General features: G+C 43.1%; 1 long non-coding RNA gene across 2 annotated transcripts in view; it reads left to right on the plus strand.

Moving 5' to 3' along the window:
• Nucleotides 1–425: 425 nt before the first annotated feature.
• LOC130281888 (uncharacterized) overlaps nucleotides 426–19,272 on the plus strand; it is a 45,006-nt gene continuing 26,159 nt past the window's right edge. For both annotated transcript variants that reach the window (XR_008846151.1, XR_008846152.1), the window contains exons 1-2: nucleotides 426–565; nucleotides 1,340–1,428. This is a non-coding gene — a long non-coding RNA (uncharacterized LOC130281888). The remainder of the gene's footprint in view (nucleotides 566–1,339; nucleotides 1,429–19,272) is intronic.

Raw genomic sequence — 19,272 nt, forward strand, 5'->3', positions numbered from 1 at the left:
AGACATCTTATCCCCTATCCAAAGGATAGGGGATAAGATTTCTGATCGCGGGGGTCCCGCCTCTGGGGACCCCCACAATATAGCATGCGGCACCCACCTACTTCTGCTCTGGAAGCGCTGGAGGGTCTGGGTCCCGACCACGGGAACGTAAGTTTGTGACGTCACGACTCCGCCCCCGTGTGACATGGGGGGCGGAGTTGTGACGTCACAAACTTACGTTCCCGTGGTCGGGACCCAGACCCTCCAGCGCTCCCCTTTAAACACATAAGGGGAGATTTATCAAAACCTGTCTAGAGGAAAAGTTGCTGAGTTGCCCATAGCAACCAATCAGATCACTACTTTCATTTCTGAGAAGGCCTCTGAAAAATGAAAGAAGCGATCTGATTGGTTGCTATCGGTAACTCAGCAACTTTTTCTCTGGACAGGTTTTGATAAATCTCCCCCTATATACTGTATATAGAATATGCAGGGCCGAATTGAGAACTCATGCTGCCCTAGGCACCAGGATTGAATACACCACATTATGGTGATTCCACATGTGTCAGTGTCACAAACTCACCCTACTGTAAGTGATCATGTGTCTTATTGGGGTGGTAAGACTGTTTATAACCACTGTGGCCACTAGACCGGAAAATAATGATAAAAAAAGTCCCACTTACACAGCACCCAATTCCTTCAAAGGGGTTCTCCACTGGATAACATTTTTTTTCTAAATCAGCTGGTGCCAGAAAGTAAAAACAGAATTGTAAATTATTTCTATTTAAAAATCGTATTCCTTCCAGTACTTATCAGCTGCTGTATACTACAGGGGAAGTTCTTTTATTTTTGAATTTCCTTTCTGTCTGACCACAGTGCTCTCTGCTGATACCTCCATTTTCGGAACTGTGTAGAGTAGAAGCAAATCCCCATTACATCAGTATTTTCATAACAAACAATACATGTGCTTAGGGGGTAAGGGTTTCTTTAACTAATCTAGTGGAAGAGATTCGAGTGCTAAAATCCACGGGTTAGGGGGCGCAAATTACTTGCCTTGCCCCGGGTGCTGACAACCCACTCTACGCCACTGCCTCTCTCACAGACCTTTTATACACTAGGACCTGTCCTGATTGGTGACTCATCCCTATACATGTTTGGTTGCACCTTAAGTTTTTTTCTTTTCATTGTATTAACCATTTCGCTGCTGAGAGTTTCAGTAAAGAGGAAGAAATGCATTATATTACTCGCCTTCTGTCGAAATAAAATTAGAACTTCACCATGCTCCAGGCACATATTGTGTAAAGATTTATTGAAAGGACACAAACACCTGACAAAAACACATTTATGGATTTCTCTTCGACAGATCATTAGAAGAAGAAAAGCTTAACAAACAGTAGTAAACCAGCGAAACCAGTATCCCCAATTCCTGCCACCACTGCAGGATATGGGAAGGTATGGTTAGATGCCAGTGAGTAAACAATATGTTACACTTTAAAACACTATAACGTACAATTGATTTTATAGCAGAAGGATATTATATAAGAACAATATAATTCATAAAACAACATCCTCACTTACAGAAAATGAATAAATGCCATACAGGATCATGCTTCTGGTTTGTCTGTGATCCAGTGGGTTACCCTGGTAAACTTCCAGAAAGGTCAACCATCACTGTAGCAATCCACAATATGGGCTTCATAGTAGAGTGACCAGAAAGAAGCCTCTTTTCAGTAAAAGACACATAAAAGTCCACCTGGAATTGGCAAAAAAAAAAGCATCTAATGTGCTATCAGGCTGTGAGAATTAAAGGGGTATTCCAGCCATAGACATCTTATTCCCTATCCAAAGGATAGGGGATAAGATGTCTGATCATGGGGGGCCCCGCCACCGTCATGCCTCCTCCCATATACATGAATGGAGGGGGTGTGGCGTGATGTCATGTCTCCAGTCCCGGACACACAGAGGTTTCGGAGACTGGAACAGCAGCCCGACATAGAATGCTGGTGCTGCAAGGAGATCGCAGGGGGTCTCAGCGGTGGGCCTCCCCCTGCGATCAGACATCTTATCCCCTATCCTTTGGATAGGGTATAAGATGTCTGTGGCAGGAATATCCTTTTAACATTCTCTGGTCTGATTAAACCATGTTGGAAGTTTTTGGCCTAATGGCCTAGTATTTTGTCTGAAGAAAAACAGGCACTGCTCATCACCGTCCCAATACAGTCCCTCTAAGGAAGCTGTGGGGGTGTTTTTCCATCGGCTGGGACAAGTGGACTGTTCAGGGTTGAGGGAAAGCTGAATGAGATTACGATAACACTGTGGTTAGCTTTTTGTGAACTTGTATTTCCTGTTTGACTTTTCTTTTTTTGACTACAAATCCCACAATTCTGTTTTCCTCCCTCCCACACATCAGCCCCCCCCCCATTGAAACATAAATGAGCTGCAGACCTGTGGTTTTCAAACAGGGTGCCTCCAGCTGTTGCATTAGTTGCAGATTGATCCCTCCACCCATTGAAGCAGACAGGCTCCCTGTCATCAGCTGACTAGTGAGTCAGGTCTCGGCCGCATTGCAAGCTGGGAAAAATCTGAGACAACAGTCATTTTGTATGCTGGTAAAAATAAATAGTGAGGTGAAAATCACAGAAGAATTGTGAGAAAACCATCACACACAGGTACAGACACTATATTATGAACTACACTAACTTTACAGCCCCTGTAGCATAGTCAAATAAAAAAAATTCCCGGAATTCCCCTTTAACTATTTTAGAGCACAAAAGTTGCTGGAATAGTTCCAGATATGTGCTAAATTTATCAAACGGCGCACAGACTAATTTTTGGATAAATTTTGCTGATACAACTTCTTAAAAAGTTGTAGATTTTGTACGGACATGTGACTTTTGTGTGAAAAGTCGCATATACCCTGACTCAAAAGTCGCACTGAATATGTATTGTCCTGAATTGACCTGAGAACCATCTATTTCTGGGATCCTGCAACAATTTTGCGACATTCGCACTTAGTAAATCAGTGAACACTGCACAAAGTGCTCTAAATGGGTAAAAATCATGGAAACATTTCTAAAGCAATTGCCGCACAAAAAGTCGCACAGACCCTTTGTGCGGCATTTTGTACGACAAACATAGAAAAAAAAGCAGTTTAAAAAGAATTCTGAATGTCTTGATAATTCCCCCCAATGACCCTAAGCACACAGCCAAGACAATACAGGAGCGGCTTAGGGAGAACTCTGTGAATGTCCTTTATTGGCTCAGCCTGATCCTAGCTCCTTGCTCCCCATTCCTCCCTCTGCATAAGTGACAGTCAGGGCTCAGCTTTCAGCTGCCTGTCAATCAGGCATGGACAGGGATGGGAGCAAGAAGGCGTTACATCCCTCAGCACAGAGGCTTGGGAACTCCTCTTCTACTCTTGGCACTAGAGAATAAAAGCATTTTTCTATGTTATGGAAGCCAAGACAGGTATATGAAAGGTACCATGTGTCTCCTTGCTCTAAAAGCTATTTAAAGCGTTGGCTGTCCGGGTATGCTGGGAGTTAAAGTTTTGCAACATCTGGAGGGCAACCAGTTTGAGACCCCTGTGCTACAGTAACTCTTTTTTTGTGGGATTTAACCCATGTACATTCACGTGCCTACGAGTCCTGATTTTCTAGATTATGAAATGTCAAAGGAATTGTCCTGTATTTTAAATGATCAACCACCTGCAGCAGCTATGATGATATTGTGACTGTGTCAAACCTAGAGCCTGGAGATAAAGTCACCTCTGACCTGGATTGTCCTCCGTCCTCCTCCTGTTTCCTACTGATAACCACTGTGACTTAATAACATATAATGCCAGATTGTATTACCATCCCCATTGTGGGCATTTCCAGATGACATAATGTAGGAGTGATTTCCTGTCCTTTGTATGATGTGATTGACATATCCATACCCATTAGCTAATAAAATATTTAAAAGTGGAGCTGGAGAGTAAAGAAAAAACTTCTGGTGCAAAGATGGGAAAATTATACAAAGAATATATGTAATGAGAGGAGCAGACAGTGGTTTACTGTTGTATCTCATATCTACAGGGGTTTAGTGTTCCTTCTATCTCAAATCTATCTACTGTATATACTCGAGTATAAGCCGACCCAAATATAAGCCGAGTCCCCTAATTTCACCCCAAATACCCAGGAAAAGTTATTCACTCGACTATAAGCCTAGGGTGGGACATACATCATCCCCCCCTCCCCCCCCCGGTCATCATCCAGACCCCCGTCATTAACACCACCTTCATCATCACCCTGTCATCATCACCCTGTCATCATCCCCCTCGTCATCACCCCCCCTTCATCATCACCGCCTGTCAATCCCTTCATCAGTGGTCTTCAACCTGCGGACCTCCAGATGTTGTAAAACTACAACTCCCAGCATGCCCGGACAGCCATCTGCTGTCCGGGCATGCTGGGAGTTTTAGTTTTGAAACATCTGGAGGTCCGCAGGTTGAAGACGACTGCGGCCTTCATCATCATCCAGACGCCCCGCGGCTAATACCACACATCGCCGATCGCGGCGATGTGCGGTATTAACCCTTTAGAAGCGGCGGTCAAAGCTGACCGCCGCTTCTAAAGTGAAAGTGAAAGTGACCCGGCTGCTCAGTCGCGCTGTTCGGGACCGCCGCGGTGAAATCGCGGCATTCCGAACAGCTGACCGGACACCAGGAGGGCCTTACCTGCCTCCTCGGTGTCCGATCGACGAATGACTGCTCCGTGCCTGAGATCCAGGCAGGAGCAGTCAAGCGCCGATAACACTGATCACAGGCGTGTTAATACACGCCTGTGATCTGTGTAGAAGATCAGTGTGTGCAGTGTTATATAAAAAAGTGTTAATAAAGGTCATGTAACCCCTTCCCTAATAAAAGTTTGAATCACCCCCCTTTTCCCATAAAAAAAATAAAACTGTATAAAAAAATAAATGAATAAACATATGTGGTATCGCCGCGTGCGTAAATGTCCGAACTATAAAAATATATAATTAATTAAACCGCACGGTCAATGGCGTACGCGCAAACAAATTCCAAAGTCCAAAAAAGCTGATTTTGGTCACTTTTTATACCATTAAAAAATGAATAAAAAGTGATCAAAAAGTCCAATCAAAACAAAAATCATACCGATAAAAACTTCAGATCACGGCGCAAAAAATGAGTCCTCATACTGCCCTGTACGTGGAAAAATAAAAAAGGTATAGGGGTCAGAAATAAAGTTCTCTCAGCTCACCTCCTCCACGGTCTGCAAGGACCCGAGCCCGGCCAGGCTTGAAACTTGTAGGTAAATGAAGAAAAGTAGTCCAGCAGTCCCTTAAAACGTAGATCCTTTATTTCACTTTTCTTTAAAAGTACAGAGCACACAACATCCACCTTCACCTGGTCAGCAAACAACTCCTATGGACGCGTTTCGAACGCATGCGCGTTCTTGATCACCACACCACCTGTGTGTTCCTCACCTCCTAAGTACCAAGTTCAAGAGGGAGGAGCACCAGCTTCAAGAAGACTTGTGTAAAACACCATTTGTGTACTTTAAAACTTCTTACAAAAACAGGTAACTATTAAAACTTACTATTGCATGAAAAAATGAATGAGACAGAGGAAAAACTGTGTTGTCAAATTCTGCTCGGTGTGTTTTCTGAATCAACCAGTTAAGGTTATACGTGTTCTACACCGACAGCAGAATTGACAGCAATCGCACTGTGTGTACTGGTCCTGAAAAATCCCTATGATTTCATTCACGATAGTTTGCTTGATAAAATGTTTTTTAATAATGCAACATTAATTCCTTCCGTATATTCAGACCGTGCGGTATTCTGGTGCACAGGGTGTACTGCCAGAAGGCCTCACGGTTGAACAATTTTCTTTGTATGTCACCACCTCTTATGGGTTTTTTCACCTTCTCAATGCCATATGCTATGAAATTATTTGTATTTCCATTATGTGCCTGTGCAAAATGTGTGGATGCACCCGATTTATTTCTGTTACTTTCCATTTTGACCGCGTCGTATAGGTGCTCGCGGATCCTGATTTTTAAGGGACGTGAAGTGCATCCTACATATTTTAAATTGCAGGCAGTGCATTCAATTGCATACACGACATTTGTCGTATTGCAATTGATGTACTGTTTGATATCATATCTGTGGTTATCTGTACTATCAGCAAAATCTTTGCAAACCCTGGCAACATTGCATAGTTTGCACCGATTTGCTCCACATTTGAAGAAACCTTTGTTACTTAACCATGTGTTCACACACTGCGTTCCTGAGATGACTAGGCTCGGGGATAGACTATCCTTTAAATTGCTAGCTTTTTTTGGCACTACAGCCACTCCTTGTGCCAAAAGACCTGCCAAGATCTCATCTTCCTTTAAAAGGTGCAGGTTTTTGTAGATTAAACCACGAATGTTTTTGAAATATGGATTGTGTGTGATTGCAAGTACCGGTTTTTGTGTTGTATTATTGTACATTGTTTTCTTTTTATTTGTCACAAGATTTTCTCGATTTTTGTTTTGGACAATTTTCATGGCTCTTTTGAATTGTGTGTGGCTGTAGCCTCTTTTCATAAGCCTGTCCTTTAATTGTTTTGCTTCTTCCTGGAATGTGGAATGTGAAGTGCAATTGCGTTTTAACCTGGTAAGTTCTCCGACTGGAATGGCTCTTATGGTTTGTATGGGATGATTACTATTGGCCCGTAAAATGGTGTTTCCTGATGTGGGTTTGCGATATGTAGAGCTTTGTATTATCTGTCCTGGTATACCTGTGAGCTGTAAATCCAAAAAATTAACTGTGACTAAATCAACATGTTGTGTGAACCTCAAATTGAACTGGTTGTCATTTAAGTATTCCATGTACAGTGGTATGGAAGACATATCTCCTCTCCAGATGAGGAGAAGGTCATCTATGAATCTTCCATACCACTGTACATGGGTGGCAAAGGGATTATGGCTTGAGAAGATAGTGGTCTCTTCCCAATAAGACATGGTGAGGTTAGCCAATGAGGGGGAATGTCTAGCCCCCATTGACACCCCACTGCACTGAATGTAAAATTGATTGTCGTTATTGGGAAGAGACCACTATCTTCTCAAGCCATAATCCCTTTGCCACCCATGTACAGTGGTATGGAAGATTCATAGATGACCTTCTCCTCATCTGGAGAGGAGATATGTCTTCCATACCACTGTACATGGAATACTTAAATGACAACCAGTTCAATTTGAGGTTCACACAACATGTTGATTTAGTCACAGTTAATTTTTTGGATTTACAGCTCACAGGTATACCAGGACAGATAATACAAAGCTCTACATATCGCAAACCCACATCAGGAAACACCATTTTACGGGCCAATAGTAATCATCCCATACAAACCATAAGAGCCATTCCAGTCGGAGAACTTACCAGGTTAAAACGCAATTGCACTTCACATTCCACATTCCAGGAAGAAGCAAAACAATTAAAGGACAGGCTTATGAAAAGAGGCTACAGCCACACACAATTCAAAAGAGCCATGAAAATTGTCCAAAACAAAAATCGAGAAAATCTTGTGACAAATAAAAAGAAAACAATGTACAATAATACAACACAAAAACCGGTACTTGCAATCACACACAATCCATATTTCAAAAACATTCGTGGTTTAATCTACAAAAACCTGCACCTTTTAAAGGAAGATGAGATCTTGGCAGGTCTTTTGGCACAAGGAGTGGCTGTAGTGCCAAAAAAAGCTAGCAATTTAAAGGATAGTCTATCCCCGAGCCTAGTCATCTCAGGAACGCAGTGTGTGAACACATGGTTAAGTAACAAAGGTTTTTTCAGGTGTGGAGCACCAGAATACCGCACGGTCTGAATATACGGAAGGAATTAATGTTGCATTATTAAAAAACATTTTATCAAGCAAACTATCGTGAATGAAATCATAGGGATTTTTCAGAACCAGTACACACAGTGCGATTGCTGTCAATTCTGCTGTCGGTGTAGAACACGTATAACCTTAACTGGTTGATTCAGAAAACACACCGAGCAGAATTTGACAACACAGTTTTTCCTCTGTCTCATTCATTTTTTCATGCAATAGTAAGTTTTAATAGTTACCTGTTTTTGTAAGAAGTTTTAAAGTACACTAATGGTGTTTTACACAAGTCTTCTTGAAGCTGGTGCTCCTCCCTCTTGAACTTGGTACTTAGGAGGTGAGGAACACACAGGTGGTGTGGTGATCAAGAACGCGCATGCGTTCGAAACGCGTCCATAGGAGTTGTTTGCTGACCAGGTGAAGGTGGATGTTGTGTGCTCTGTACTTTTAAAGAAAAGTGAAATAAAGGATCTACGTTTTAAGGGACTGCTGGACTACTTTTCTTCATTTACATAGGGGTCAGAAGATTACATTTTTAAACGTATAAATTTTCCTGCATGTAGTTATGATTTTTTCCAGAAGTGCGACAAAATCAAACCTATATAAGTAGGGTATCATTTTAACTGTATGGACCTACAGAATAATGATAAGCTGTAATTTTTACCGAAATATGCACTGCGTAGAAATGGAAGCCCCCAAAAGTTACAAAATGGCGTTTTTATTTTATTTTGTCGCACAATGATTTTTTTTCCGTTTCGCCGTGCATTTTTGGGTAAAATGACTAATGTCACTGCAAAATAGAATTGGCGACGCAAAAAATAAGCCATAATATGGATTTTTAGGTGGAAAATTGAAAGGGTTATGATTTTTAAAAGGTAAGGAGGAAAAAACGAAAGTGCAAAAACCCTGAGTCCTTAAAGGGTTAAATGGGCACTGTCAGAATAAATAAAAAAAACACTTTTTATGTGTTGTACATGTTGGCAAAACATTAACCTTTCTAATATACTTCATAAAGATCTCCTTTTTATAGAAATCATGGCTTATAAAAAAAAAAAAAAACACCACTAGGGGTCTCCATACCACCCAGACATAATCCTGAAGCACAGGCTGGGAAAAAGTCCCGTAAGTGAGAGTGGGACTAGCACTCCTCTGTGCTCACTCCTGTCCTGTCTTTTAGCATGAAAACAGAGAGGAGGGGTTATAGAGCCATCTGTAAGGATTGGATGAAGAGACCCAGCACAGCACAGCAGACTCTGGGAGAAAGTGAATGCATGGCAAGTATCTATCCTCTATCACTAGGATCTAGCCAGTTCTCTCCTGTTCTCCTGAACTGGTTTCAAAAATAACAGCTGGTCAAGGGAAGCAGGATACAATCCAGTTTTCCTGTGTTGGGGATGAATTGTCACCACATCCCTAGGAAATGCACACAAGTGAAAAAAATCATCTGCCGGAGCGGCATCACTACATGAGCGCAGAAGCTGGATGGTATCAGTATTTCAGGGGACACAGTACAGATGAACATCTATCTAGGGGAGGATTATAACAAATTTCAGAGGGCCTAGTAAGTAAAGTTATTTCAGGTGACATTTTGCAAGTGGTGCTATTTTTTTCAGAGGGCACAGCTTTGTGGCACCATATTTGGTGTGAGAAGCTGTTGTTTTAGGGGGCATACGGCTTTATGAAAAGCCTCACTTAGAAGATGAGGACCTGCTGAAAAATTTGGGATATTGGTGGCAAACTTTGCAGAAATAAGATGTAGCTGAAGGAAGTCATAGTGGTCTGGACAAGGCACAGGGAAAAATGCAGAGAGAAGATGTCACCTGTGAGTTGCTAAATGCTATTGTGTATTTTGACTGCCTTTGTCCCATCAGTGTTCTGTTCACATGCAAGGTCTGCAGCATCAATGGGTGAAACAACAGCTCCCGGCATACCCTTCCCATACATACTGGGAGCTGTAGTTTCACATGGTAAAAACTTCTATGGTGCACTAACTAACAAACAAATATATTATTTGCCAAGTCAGGAGTTAAAATAATTTTGTGCAGTGATGCAATCATCTGTCAGTCTAAGCCAGTGGCGGATCCAGGGGGGCAATTGCCCCCCCCCCGAGATTGCTGCCCCCCACCCCCTAGAATGGTGGAGCCGAAGCTGTAAGCTTCCGCTCCACCATTCACTAACCCTGGCTGTCACACGCTGTGAGTACACAGCGTGTGAGCTGCGGGGACGCGATCCTCTGCAGGCCGGCGCGATGACGTCACATCATCGCGCCGGCGCCCGGAAATCCCGTCCCCGCGGCCGGCATACTGTAAGTACTCAGAGTATGCTCAGGGCCCAGGGGATTTGGGGGACCGAATATGTGCCACTGTTAAGGGCACTGTATCGGAGGGGGAGGGGGATTTAAAAACTTAGGGGGGGGGGGGGGGAAGGGGAATTCTTAATGTGAGGTGCTGCAGGGCAAAGCACTGGGGGCACTATATGTTAAGAGCACATGACAGGGGGCCCCCCTGTGCTGTGCCCCACACATATAATGCCCCCTGTGCTGTGCCCACACATATAAATTATATGTGTGGGGCACAGCACAGGGGGCATTATATGTGGGGCACAGCACAGGGGGTATTTTATGTGTGGGGCACAGCACCGGGGGCATTATATGATATAATGCCCCCTGTGCTGTGCCCCACACATAATTCCCCCTGTGCTGTGCCCCACACATATAATGCCCCTTGCGCTGTGCCCCACACATATAATGCCCCCTGTGCTGTGCCCCACACATATAATGCCCCCTGTGCTGTGCCCACACATATAAATTATATGTGTGGGGGGCACAGCACAGGGGTTATTACATGTGTGGGGCACAGCACAGGGGGTATTATATGTGTGGGGTACAGCACAGGGGGTATTATATGTGTGGGGCACAGCACAGGGGGCATTATATGATATAATGCCCCCTGTGCTGTGCCCCACACATAATTCCCCCTGTGCCCCACACATATAATGCCCCTTGTGCTGTGCCCCACACATAATGCCCCCTGTGCTGTGCCTCACACATAATGTCCCCTGTGCTGTTCCCCTCACATATAATACCCCCTGTGCTGTGCCCCACACATAATGTACCCTGTGCTGTTTCCCTCACATATAATGCCCGTGCTGTGCCCCACACATATAATGCCCCTTGTTCTGTGCCCATCACATATAATGCCCCCTGTGCTGTGCCCCACACATATAATGCCCCCTGTGCTCCTCACAAATAATGCCCCCATCATGCGCCCCTCATATATAATGCCCCCATCCTGTGCCCCTCATATATAATGCGCCATCATGCGCCCCTCACATATAATGCCCCCTGTCCTGTGCCCCTCACATATAATGCTCCTGTCATGTGCCCCAAACATATAATGCCCCCTGTCCTGTGCCCCTCACATATAATTCCCCCTGACTGGACAGGACAGGGGGCATTATATGTGAGGGGCGCATGATGGGGGCATTATATGTGAGGGGCGCATGATGGGGGCATTATATGTGAGGGGCAAAGAACGGGGACATTATATGTGAAGGGCACAGCATGGGGCATTATATGTGAGGGGTGCATGATGGGGGCATTATATGTGAGGGGCATAGAACGGGGGCATTATATGTGAAGGGCACAGCACAGGGGGCATTATATGTGAGGGGAACAGCACAGGGGACATTATATGTGAGGGGCACAGCACGGGGGGCATTATATGTGAGGGGCACAGCACAGGGGGCATTATATGTGAGGGGCACAGCACAGGGGGCATTATATGTGAGGGACGCATGATGGGGGCATTATATGTGAGGGGCAAAGAATGGGGAATTATATGTGAAGGGCACAGCACAGGGGGCAATATATGTTAGGGGCACAGGGCATTATTATTTGGGGGGAACAGGACGGGTCATAATTATTACATGTAGGGGTACAAGATGGGGCATTATTACTATATGTGAAGGCACAGAGTGTTCTGCATTTCAGAAGTATATTGTAGATTATGAGGAATTTCTGGGGTGGTACGTTTTTTTATGGGCCACAATACATTTGGGTATTTTATTCAGAGGGTGCACTGCACAGCAAGTTATATTCAGAGAGTGCAGTGTGTGGTAGTATTACATTTAGAGGGTACAGTGTGTGGTAGTATTATATTCAGAGAGTGCAGTGTGTGGTAGTATTATATACAGAGGGTACAGTGTGTGGTAATATTCCATTCAGAGAGTGCAGTGTGTGGTAGTATTAAATTTAGAGGGCACAGTGTGTGGTAGTATTATATTCAGAGAGTGCAGTGTGTGGTAGTATTATATTCAGAGAGTGCAGTGTTTGGTAGTATTATATACAGAGGGTACAGTGTGTGGTAGTATTCTATTCAGAGTGTGCAGTGTGTGGTAGTATTAAATTTAGAGGGCACAGTGTGTGGTAGTATTATATTCAGAGAGTGCAGTGTGTGGTAGTATTCTATTCAGAGAGTGCAGTGTGTGGTAGTATTAAATTTAGAGGACACAGTGTGGTAGTATTATATTCTAGGAGGACATGTATTAGAGGACAGGTATGTGCCAGTATTATATTCGAAGAATACAGTGTTTGGCAGTATTATAATAATTATTGTTTTCATATAGAGGATCAGAATCCGCTGACATAGTGAGGAGACGTCTGGGCATCAAGTTCTGCAGAGAGAGCATTTAGCTGGAACAAGTCCCGTGGTAAGTACATCTGAATTAGATAAGGAAAGACTATAGAGAAGACGTCACCTGTAATCACTGATATCATTGTGTATTCTCCTCACTATAGAGAAGACGTCACCTGTAGTCACTGATATCATTGTGTATTCTCCTCACTATAGAGAACACGTCACCTGTAGTCACTGATATCATTGTGCATTCTCCTCACTATAGAGAAGACGTCACCTGTAATCACTGATATCATTGTGTATTCTCCTCACTATAGAGAAGACGTCACCTGTAATCACTGATATCATTGTGTATTCTCCTCACTATAGAGAAGACGTCACCTGTAGTCACTGATATCATTCTGTATCCTCCTGTGTGTGTCCCATCAGAGCTGTAGTCACTGAAGAAGTTCTGCAGTAATGATGGGTGAAACAACAACTCCCAGCATCCCCTCACCACTACTTAGGTCATACTGGAAGCTGTAGTTTTAAATGGTAAAAACTTCTTTAGCACTTTCCCATTCTGTGGCAATTGGTATATTTGATAATTATTCTGACATGTGAACATGGCCTAAGCGTCTTAAACAAGGTTAGGACTGTATGATACATTTAATAATATTGTAAGTTCCGTAAGCAACATCTTGTTTTCTGTCCGCCAACACAAAATACTCTAATAGTGCCCCTCCCGAGACTCGACTCTGGATCCGCCCTTGGTCTAAGCAGGGAACCTGTTAAGTCCTAGAGGAGGGTACACTCACGCTTTCAGTCTATGTCCAATCTTTGTCCAATCTAGGATGGACAAAGGGTTCTTACCATTTTGTCCGATCAGCACTCCATATGTTAAAGTGACCTTAGCAGCCCCCACTAATGGAACGTGGATAACACTGATCAATGCTGTGCTATGGCAAAACATTATTGATTGCAATCAAAAGGTTGCAGGTAAAAGTCCTTTTCCCAATAAAGGTTTATGTCACCCCCTTTTCTAACTTTTTCAAATAAAATAATGTAAACAAAAAAAAACAAATGTGGTATCGCCATGTGTATAAATGTCCGAACAATTAAAGAGTACCTGTCACCAAACGAAACTTTTAATATATTATTCCTTATGTTATCACACTTTGCTATTTACTTGCTGTTAAAATTCTCAACCTTTATTTGTTTTTAATGTGATTTAAAAGACAGCCACTAGGTGGCTCTGTTCTGTTCCCTGCCTCAAGTCAAACATTTAGTTTGGTCTCCTCCCAACCTGGCAGGACACCAAACTAAGGAAGTGCGTGCAGGGCATGGCGAGGCCCAGCTCTCCCAGGCATCAGTGACATCGCGCCTGCTGGGGAACACCCACTTTCTCCTGCCGGGAGCTCATACAATGTGAGCAAGGGGGAAGGTATGATATACTTCTTTTTAAAGCTTGGAACATTTTTTTTAAAGCAGGTGTGGGGTTAGGAGTAGTTATGGAATATAATCTGAGTTAGTTTAGAAAATATGATTTGATGATAGGTACTCTGTAACCCCTTAAGGATGGAGGGCGTTCAGGTACGCCCTGCGTTTCTCTGGTTCCCGACGCTTGCCGGGCGGGGACTGGACCGGAATGCCTGCTTAGATCGTTCAGCAGGCATCCCGGCATATCACCTAGGGGGGTCCTGAGGTCCCCTCATATCGGCGATCGCCACCAATCGCTGGTCAATTCAGATCGGCGATTTGCTGCTCTTCTGTTCCTCGCTGGGCTGAGATCGGAGCCGGATGCCTGCTGAAATCCTTCAGCAGGCATCCCGGCAAAGTGCCGAAGGGGATCCTGAGGATCCCTTATACTGGCGATTGCCGTAGATCGCCGGTAAATACTAACCGGCGATCTGTGGCTTTACCAGATCATCTGGGTCACGTGTGACCTGATGACCCGGATAAGGATGATGATCGGTGGTTTAATATACACCACCAATCATCATCCGTACTATACTGGAAGGTGGCAGTGTACAGCTGTAATTGGGCGGCCGTAGTGACAGCACCAATCACAGCAGTATGTGGAGGGGGGGGGGGGGTGCGTGAAGGAGCATGTTGCTCCATTCTGCCCACCATTTCTCAGTGATCTGGTGTGCAGGATGGAGCCCAGTGCTGCCTCTCCCCCCTCATAGTGAAAAAAGTGCCCCCTTGCCCCCTTTCTGTGGCCCCTTGGCACAAAAAGCAATCAGGGACAGTTTATATTAGGTAGGGGCAGTTAGGCCCTTCACAGTCACTGCGGTCTGCCCCTAGCATTTTTGGGGGGCACAGACCTTTTTTTTTTTTGCTGGGCCCTCTTAGTTGTAAAAGAGCGGTCCGCCACCGTTAGCTAAAGCCCACCTGCCGCTGATCAGTCCCGTAGTACTGATTCTTGTTTTTTTGTGGTGAAGACGCTTTCTCGGGAATTAAAGCGTCTTTTTTATTATATTTTTTGCGCCTATAGGCCGTACCTGTGTGTGCGGCCTGCCCCACTGCTGTCAGTGATTTATCACTGATCAGTGGCTTTTTGCGGTTCAGGCAGGTGCTTTTTTTTGTCAGGTTTTAATTGTTTATTTTATTTCTCTGTCTTTTTTTGTATGGGGGTCTGCGTACATGCTAGACCCCCCACTGACTCCTGCGCCCCCATCCGCCACCAAGTGCTAATCAGTGTGCCTACCACTGATTAGGTAAATGTTTTGGCGGAGGGTTTTTTGCGCTAGAAGTCTTTTTTATATTTTTATATTTTTGTTCTTAGAGCGGGTTAGTTATTAGTTTAGGGCGGGTTAGGGTAGGAAATCTCTTTCTAGTGTTCTGGCATCATGAGAGGTTTGAAAATTCACATGGCCCCCAACTTCAATTTCAGCAAAATTCTCTCTCCAAAAGTCCAATGGTGCTCCTTCTATTCTGAGACATGTAGTCCGCCAGCAGAGCACTTAAAATCCACATATGGGGCGTTTTCTTAATCATGAGAAATTGTGCTTCAAATTTTGGGGTTCATTTTCTCCTATTACACCATGTGAAAATGAAAAATTTGGAGCAGCACCATCATTTTAGTGTTAAAATCAAATTTTTCACTTTTGCGGCCCAATGTTCAAAAAACCTGTGAGGTGTAAGCACTCACTGTAACCCTTGTTATGTTTCTGTAGGGGTGTAGTTTCCAAAATGGTGTCACATGTGGGGGGGGGGGGGGGTCCACTGTTCTGGCATCATGGGAGGTTTGAAAATGCACATGGCCCCCGACTTCAATTTCAGCAAAATTCTCTCTCCAAAAGTCCAATGGCACTCCTTCTGTTCTGAGACCTGTAGTGCGCCATCAGAGCACTTAACATCCACATATGTGGCATTTTCTTAATCGGGAGAAATTGGGCTTCAAGTTTTGGGGTCCATTTTCTCCTATTACACCATGTGAAAGTGAAAAATTTGAAGTAACACCATCATTTACTGTTAAAAACTTTTATGGCCCACTGTTCAAAAAACCTGTGAGGTGTAAGTACTCACTGTAACCCTTGTTACGTTCCTGGAGGGATGTAGTTTCCAAAATGGTGCCACATGTGGGGGGATTCTGCTGTTCTGGCATCATGGGAGGTTTGAAAATGCACATGGCCCCCGATTTCAATTTCAGCAAAATTCTCTCTCCAAAAGTCCAATGGCGCTCCTTCTGTTCTGAGCATTGTAGTGTGACAGCAGAGCAATTAAAGGGGTACTCCCGTGGAAAACTTTTTTTTTTTTATCAACTGGTGCCAGAAAGTTAAACAGATTTGTAAATTACTTCTATTAAAAAATCTTAATCCTTCCAGTACTTTTTAGGGGCTATATACTAGGGGTGTGAATCGCCAAGAATTTGGCGATTCGATTCGAATCGCGATACCAGTGTGGCGATTCGATATATCGCGATATATCGCGATACCGTCTAGGTGACGATACATCGCGATATATCGCCCACCTGGGAGCATTCATAGATCCCAATAGACGCCGCTGTCAGCTTTGACAGCGGCGATCTAGTACTCCGGTGCTCACTTTTCTCATGTTATCCCGTCCGGGCTGCAAAATAAAATAAAACGCACTTTATCTTACCTGCCAACGAGCCCGCGGAGCTCCGGTACAGTCCGGTACAGGTGTTCGGTCCCCGGGCTGTATTCTTCTTACTTCCTGTTAGTCCGGCACGTCACATGGAGCTTCAGCCTATCACCAGCCGCAGCGATGTCCCGCCTCCGCTGGTGATAGGCTGAAGCTCCATGTGACGTGCCGGACTAACAGGAAGTAAGAAGAATACAGCCCGGGGACCGAACACCTGTACCGGACTGTACCGGAGCTCCGCGGGCTCGTTGGCAGGTAAGATAAAGTGCGTTTTATTAAAAATTCCACATCCCTAAAAGAATCGATTCAAAAATATTTTGAATCGATTCTGTATCGGCAAATGAAAAATCGCGATTATCGCGAGAATCGATTTTTTCTTACATCCCTACTATATACTACAGAGGAAATGCTTTACTTTTTAGATTTCTCTGATGTCATGACCACAGTGCTCTCTGCTGACCTCTGCTGTCCATTTTAGGAACTGTCCAGAGCAGCATATGTTTGCTATGGGGATTTTCTCCTGCTCTGGACAGTTCCTAAAATGGACAACAGAGGTCAGCAGAGAGCACTGTGGTCATGACATCAGAGAAATCTAAAAAGTAAAGCATTTCCTTTGTAGTATATAGCCCCTAAAAAGTACTGGAAGGATTAAGATGTTTTAATAGAAGTAATTTACAAATCTGTCTAACTTTCTGGCACCAGTTGAGTTTTCAACGGGAGTACCCCTTTAACGTCCACATATGGGCTGTTTTCTTAATTGGGAGATATTGAGCTTCAAATTTTGGGGTCCATTTTCTCCTATTAACTTTTGTGAAAAATAAAAATTTGTGGTAACACCATCATTTTAATGTTAAAAATCTAATTTTCCATTTTCACGTCCAAATTCAACGCAAAGTTGTCAGACACTTGTGAGGTGTTAAGGCTCACTATACCCCTTGTTATGTTCCTTGAGGTGTGTAGTTTCCAAAATAGTATGCCGTGTGTTTTTTAAAATTTTTATTTGCTGTTCTGGCACCATGGGAGCTTCCTAAATGCAACATGCCCTCCAAAAACCATGACAGCAAAATTTGTTTAAAAAACCCCACAGTTTCTCTTTCCCTGTTGAGTCATGTTGTGAGCCCGCAGAGCACTTTATGTCAACATATGAGGTATTTCCATACTCAAGAGAAATTGGACTACACATTTTGGGGGGCTTTTTCTCCTTATGCCTCTGTTAAAAATGAAAAAAAAATAAAAAAAAATTGGGCTACAAGAACATGTGTAAAAAATGCAGATTTGGATTTTTCTCCTCCAATTTGCTGCTATTCTTGTGAAACTTCTAAAGGGTTAACAAACTTTTTGAATGTCATTTTTAGTTTCCATAATGGGGTAATTTATGGGGTATTTATCACAGAAAGGTCCCTAAAATCCACTTCAAACTTAACTGGTCCCTGAAAAATTCAGATTTTAAAATTTTCGTGAAAATGTTTAAATTGCTGCTATACTTTGAAGTCCTCTAATGTCTTCAAAAAGTAAAAACATGTCAACTTTCTGATGCCAACATAGTAGACATATTGTATATGTGAATCAATATAACATTTATTTGGAATATCCATTTTCCTAACAAGCAGAGAGCTTCAAAGTTAAAAAATGCTACATTTTCAAAATTTTCATGAAATTTGGGGATTTTTCACCAAGAAAGGATGCAAGTAACAACGAAAATTTACCACTCTGTTAAATTAGAATATGTCATGAGAAAACAATCTCGAAATCAGAATTAAAGGTAAAAGCATTCCAGAGTTATTAATGCATAAAGTGACAGTGGTCAGAAATGCAAAAAAGGGCTCAGTCCTTAAAGGGGTACTCTGGTGGAAAACTTTTTTTTTTAATCAACTGGTGCCAGAAAGTTAAACAGATTTGTAAATTACTTCTGTTAAAAAAATCTTAATCCTTCCAGTACTTATTAGCTGCTGAATACTACAGAGGAAATGATTTTCTTTTTGGAACACAGAGCTCTCTGCTGACATCATGACCAAAGTGCTCTCTGCTGACATCTCTGTCCATTTTAGGAACTGTCCAGTGTAGGAGAAAATCCCCGTAGAAAACATATGCTATATAAATAGCATATATATATATATATATATATATATATATATATATATATATATAAAAAGCAAAATCATCGGTAGTTGCAGTATCTTGTAATACCTTTTTTATTGGACTAACAAGATTTTGTAGAGACAAGCTTTCGGGATTCCTCCCTTTATCAAGTCATAAGCATTTCTGAGCTCACAAGGAGAAAACACAGGTTCTATCTCACAAAATATGCAGGGGTTAAAACAACATTAGTGGAGAATGGACATTAAGTTGGGCCATAAATTGTATAGCAATAGGACGATAGATACAGATAAGGATGAGGAGGGGGGGGGGGGGGGCTGGAGAGCAGAGGTGAGAATAGTGGTTACGCTGGACAGAAAATTTTACTATAGAGCCATAGACTGAAGATAAGACTAGACAGGGGAGGGGAGCAGGGGTGTAATGGTGTTAGAGCAGGGAGAGAGTAGAGAGTTTAGCAAAGGTTATAGGAAATTTTGATAATGGGATAAGAAGCTTAAATCCACATTAAGTCCTCTGTTCTTGGAGTCATAAAGAACTATCATTTTGGCTTCAAATGTCTTTCTTTCCTGGGTGTTCTTGAAGTTTCCTTTCAGG

The sequence above is a fragment of the Hyla sarda genome, chromosome 7 (genome assembly GCF_029499605.1).
Source record: "Hyla sarda isolate aHylSar1 chromosome 7, aHylSar1.hap1, whole genome shotgun sequence".
Taxonomy (NCBI): Eukaryota; Metazoa; Chordata; class Amphibia; order Anura; family Hylidae; genus Hyla; species Hyla sarda.